This window comes from Oncorhynchus mykiss, chromosome 17 (genome assembly GCF_057628025.1).
Source record: "Oncorhynchus mykiss isolate SJ-2025 chromosome 17, ASM5762802v1, whole genome shotgun sequence".
Taxonomy (NCBI): Eukaryota; Metazoa; Chordata; class Actinopteri; order Salmoniformes; family Salmonidae; genus Oncorhynchus; species Oncorhynchus mykiss.
The window spans coordinates 26,597,088-26,603,087 of record NC_143038.1 but is presented as its reverse complement, the minus strand read 5'-3'; positions in this window follow the sequence as shown (position 1 = coordinate 26,603,087).

Sequence of the window (6,000 nt, the reverse complement as noted above, 5' to 3'; positions counted from 1 at the left end):
ACACCAAAAGTAGTGCTGTAATATGTTAAATGTATATTGAGGAACCATAATCACTACTACTGGATAATTGATAGGTACAGTAGTGAACTGAAGGGTTGTCCCAACTTGGTCAAATCATTATAATACTACTACTAATAATAGTTAAAGCAGTGTTCCTTATCAGTCCAGTATATGTGCTTACACCCAGCCTTTCTTGGTATTGCTGGTTGTAGTACATATACCTGCATACATACTGGACAGTAGGTGGCAATGGTACTGTACACTGACTGTATCTGGGGTGCAACAAACTTACCTGGGACTCCCTGTCTCTGCCAGCCCCTGCATATCTGTCCCCAGTTCTGCTGTCTGTGTGCCATCTGCCCTAGCAGGGGCTAAAATCTGTTATCAACTTTGGGAGGGGACAATTACATGACATTTTCTCAAGAGCAATTCCTGAAAAAACACCAAAAGTAGTGCTGTAACACACAGCCTACGCTGTAATATGTAATATGTTATATGTTAAATGTATATTGAGGAACCATAATCACTACTACTGGATAATTGATAGGTACAGTAGTGAACTGAAGGGTTGTCCCAACTTGTTCAAATCATTATAATACAATTACTAATAATGGTTAAAAGCAGTGTTCCTTATCAGTCCAGTATGTATGCAGGTATATGTGCTTTTACAACCAACCTTTCTTGGTATTGCTGGTTGTAGTACATATACCTGCATACATACTGGACAGTAGGTGGCAATGGTACTGTACACTGACTGTATATGGGGTGCAACAAACTTACCTGAGACTCCCTGTCCCTGCATATCTGTCCCCAGTTCTGCTGTCTGTGTGCCATCTGCCCTAGCAGGGGCTAAAATCTGATATCAACTTAGAAGGGACAATTACATGACATTTTCTCAAGAGCAATTCCTGAAAAAACACCAAAAGTAGTGCTGTAACACATAGCCTACGCTGTAATATGTTAAATGTATATTGAGGAACCATAATCACTACTACTGGATAATTGATAGGTACAGTAGTGAACTGAAGGGTTGTCCCAACTTGTTCAAATCATTATAATACAATTACTAATAATAGTTAAAAGCAGTGCTCCTTATCAGTCCAGTATGTGTGCAGGTATATGTGCTTACACCCAGCCTTTCTTGGTATTGCTGGTTGTAGTACATATACCTGCATACATACTGGACAGTATAGGTGGCAATGGTACTGTACACTGACTGTATATGGGGTGCAACAAACTTACCTGAGACTCCGTGTCCCTGCATATCTGTCCCCAGTTCTGCTGTCTGTGTGCCATCTGCCCTAGCAGGGGCTAAAATCTGATATCAACTTAGAAGGGACAATTACATGACATTTTCTCAAGAGCAATTCCTGAAAAAACACCAAAAGTAGTGCTGTAACACATAGCCTACGCTGTAATATGTTAAATGTATATTGAGGAACCATAATCACTACTACTGGATAATTGATAGGTACAGTAGTGAACTGAAGGGTTGTCCCAACTTGTTCAAATCATTATAATACTACTACTAATAATAGTTAAAAGCAGTGCTCCTTATCAGTCCAGTATGTGTGCAGGTATATGTGCTTACACCCAGCCTTTCTTGGTATTGCTGGTTGTAGTACATATACCTGCATACATACTGGACAGTAGGTGGCAATGGTACTGTACACTGACTGTATATGGGGTGCAACAAACTTACCTGGGACTCCCTGTCTCTGCCAGCCCCTGCATATCTGTCCCCAGTTCTGCTGTCTGTGTGCCATCTGCCCTAGCAGGGGCTAAAATCTGTTATCAACTTTGGAGGGGACAATTACATGACATTTTCTCAAGAGCAATTCCTGAAAAAACACCAAAAGTAGTGCTGTAACACATAGCCTACGCTGTAATATGTTAAATGTATATTGAGGAACCATAATCACTACTACTAGATAATTGATAGGTACAGTAGTGAACTGAAGGGTTGTCCCAACTTGTTCAAATCATTATAATACTACTACTAATAATAGTTAAAAGCAGTGCTCCTTATCAGTCCAGTATGTGTGCAGGTATATGTGCTTACACCCAGCCTTTCTTGGTATTGCTGGTTGTAGTACATATACCTGCATACATACTGGACAGTAGGTGGCAATGGTACTGTACACTGACTGTATATGGGGTGCAACAAACTTACCTGAGACTCCCTGTCCCTGCATATCTGTCCCCAGTTCTGCTGTCTGTGTGCCATCTGCCCTAGCAGGGGCTAAAATCTGATATCAACTTAGAAGGGACAATTACATGACATTTTCTCAAGAGCAATTCCTGAAAAAACACAAAGTAGTGCTGTAACACATAGCCTACGCTGTAATATGTTAAATGTATATTGAGGAACCATAATCACTACTACTGGATAATTGATAGGTACAGTAGTGAACTGAAGGGTTGTCCCAACTTGTTCAAATCATTATAATACTACTACTAATAATAGTTAAAAGCAGTGCTCCTTATCAGTCCAGTATGTGTGCAGGTATATGTGCTTACACCCAGCCTTTCTTGGTATTGCTGGTTGTAGTACATATACCTGCATACATACTGGACAGTATAGGTGGCAATGGTACTGTACACTGACTGTATATGGGGTGCAACAAACTTACCTGAGACTCCCTGTCCCTGCATATCTGTCCCCAGTTCTGCTGTCTGTGTGCCATCTGCCCTAGCAGGGGCTAAAATCTGATATCAACTTAGAAGGGACAATTACATGACATTTTCTCAAGAGCAATTCCTGAAAAAACACCAAAAGTAGTGCTGTAACACATAGCCTACGCTGTAATATGTTAAATGTATATTGAGGAACCATAATCACTACTACTGGATAATTGATAGGTACAGTAGTGAACTGAAGGGTTGTCCCAACTTGTTCAAATCATTATAATACTAATACTAATAATGGTTAAAAGCAGTGTTCCTTATCAGTCCAGTATGTATGCAGGTATATGTGCTTTTACAACCAGCCTTTCTTGGTATTGCTGGTTGTAGTACATATACCTGCATACATACTGGACAGTATGTGGCAATGGTACTGTACACTGACTGTATCTGGGGTGCAACAAACTTACCTGGGACTCCCTGTCTCTGCCAGTCTGTCCCTGCATATCTGTCCCCAGTTCTGCTGTCTGTGTGCCATCTGCCCTAGCAGGGGCTAAAATCTGTTATCAACTTTGGAGGGGACAATTACATGACATTTTCTCAAGAGCAATTCCTGAAAAAACACCAAAAGTAGTGCTGTAACACACAGCCTACGCTGTAATATGTTAAATGTATATTGAGGAACCATAATCACTACTACTGGATAATTGATAGGTACAGTAGTGAACTGAAGGGTTGTCCCAACTTGTTCAAATCATTATAATACAATTACTAATAATAGTTAAAAGCAGTGCTCCTTATCAGTCCAGTATGTGTGCAGGTATATGTGCTTACACCCAGCCTTTCTTGGTATTGCTGGTTGTAGTACATATACCTGCATACATACTGGACAGTATAGGTGGCAATGGTACTGTACACTGACTGTATATGGGGTGCAACAAACTTACCTGAGACTCCCTGTCCCTGCATATCTGTCCCCAGTTCTGCTGTCTGTGTGCCATCTGCCCTAGCAGGGGCTAAAATCTGATATCAACTTAGAAGGGACAATTACATGACATTTTCTCAAGAGCAATTCCTGAAAAAACACCAAAAGTAGTGCTGTAACACATAGCCTACGCTGTAATATGTTAAATGTATATTGAGGAACCATAATCACTACTACTGGATAATTGATAGGTACAGTAGTGAACTGAAGGGTTGTCCCAACTTGTTCAAATCATTATAATACTAATACTAATAATGGTTAAAAGCAGTGTTCCTTATCAGTCCAGTATGTATGCAGGTATATGTGCTTTTACAACCAGCCTTTCTTGGTATTGCTGGTTGTAGTACATATACCTGCATACATACTGGACAGTACGTGGCAATGGTACTGTACACTGACTGTATCTGGGGTGCAACAAACTTACCTGGGACTCCCTGTCTCTGCCAGTCTGTCCCTGCATATCTGTCCCCAGTTCTGCTGTCTGTGTGCCATCTGCCCTAGCAGGGGCTAAAATCTGATATCAACTTAGAAGGGACAATTACATGACATTTTCTCAAGAGCAATTCCTGAAAAAACACCAAAAGTAGTGCTGTAACACATAGCCTATGCTGTAATATGTTAAATGTATATTGAGGAACCATAATCACTACTACTGGATAATTGATAGGTACAGTAGTGAACTGAAGGGTTGTCCCAACTTGTTCAAATCATTATAATACTAATACTAATAATGGTTAAAAGCAGTGTTCCTTATCAGTCCAGTATGTATGCAGGTATATGTGCTTTTACAACCAGCCTTTCTTGGTATTGCTGGTTGTAGTACATATACCTGCATACATACTGGACAGTATGTGGCAATGGTACTGTACACTGACTGTATCTGGGGTGCAACAAACTTACCTGGGACTCCCTGTCTCTGCCAGTCTGTCCCTGCATATCTGTCCCCAGTTCTGCTGTCTGTGTGCCATCTGCCCTAGCAGGGGCTAAAATCTGTTATCAACTTTGGAGGGGACAATTACATGACATTTTCTCAAGAGCAATTCCTGAAAAAACACCAAAAGTAGTGCTGTAACACACAGCCTACGCTGTAATATGTTAAATGTATATTGAGGAACCATAATCACTACTACTGGATAATTGATAGGTACAGTAGTGAACTGAAGGGTTGTCCCAACTTGTTCAAATCATTATAATACAATTACTAATAATAGTTAAAAGCAGTGCTCCTTATCAGTCCAGTATGTGTGCAGGTATATGTGCTTACACCCAGCCTTTCTTGGTATTGCTGGTTGTAGTACATATACCTGCATACATACTGGACAGTATAGGTGGCAATGGTACTGTACACTGACTGTATATGGGGTGCAACAAACTTACCTGAGACTCCCTGTCCCTGCATATCTGTCCCCAGTTCTGCTGTCTGTGTGCCATCTGCCCTAGCAGGGGCTAAAATCTGATATCAACTTAGAAGGGACAATTACATGACATTTTCTCAAGAGCAATTCCTGAAAAAACACCAAAAGTAGTGCTGTAACACATAGCCTACGCTGTAATATGTTAAATGTATATTGAGGAACCATAATCACTACTACTGGATAATTGATAGGTACAGTAGTGAACTGAAGGGTTGTCCCAACTTGTTCAAATCATTATAATACTAATACTAATAATGGTTAAAAGCAGTGTTCCTTATCAGTCCAGTATGTATGCAGGTATATGTGCTTTTACAACCAGCCTTTCTTGGTATTGCTGGTTGTAGTACATATACCTGCATACATACTGGACAGTACGTGGCAATGGTACTGTACACTGACTGTATCTGGGGTGCAACAAACTTACCTGGGACTCCCTGTCTCTGCCAGTCTGTCCCTGCATATCTGTCCCCAGTTCTGCTGTCTGTGTGCCATCTGCCCTAGCAGGGGCTAAAATCTGTTATCAACTTTGGAGGGGACAATTACATGACATTTTCTCAAGAGCAATTCCTGAAAAAACACCAAAAGTAGTGCTGTAACACACAGCCTACGCTGTAATATGTTAAATGTATATTGAGGAACCATAATCACTACTACTGGATAATTGATAGGTACAGTAGTGAACTGAAGGGTTGTCCCAACTTGTTCAAATCATTATAATACAATTACTAATAATAGTTAAAAGCAGTGCTCCTTATCAGTCCAGTATGTGTGCAGGTATATGTGCTTACACCCAGCCTTTCTTGGTATTGCTGGTTGTAGTACATATACCTGCATACATACTGGACAGTATAGGTGGCAATGGTACTGTACACTGACTGTATATGGGGTGCAACAAACTTACCTGAGACTCCCTGTCCCTGCATATCTGTCCCCAGTTCTGCTGTCTGTGTGCCATCTGCCCTAGCAGGGGCTAAA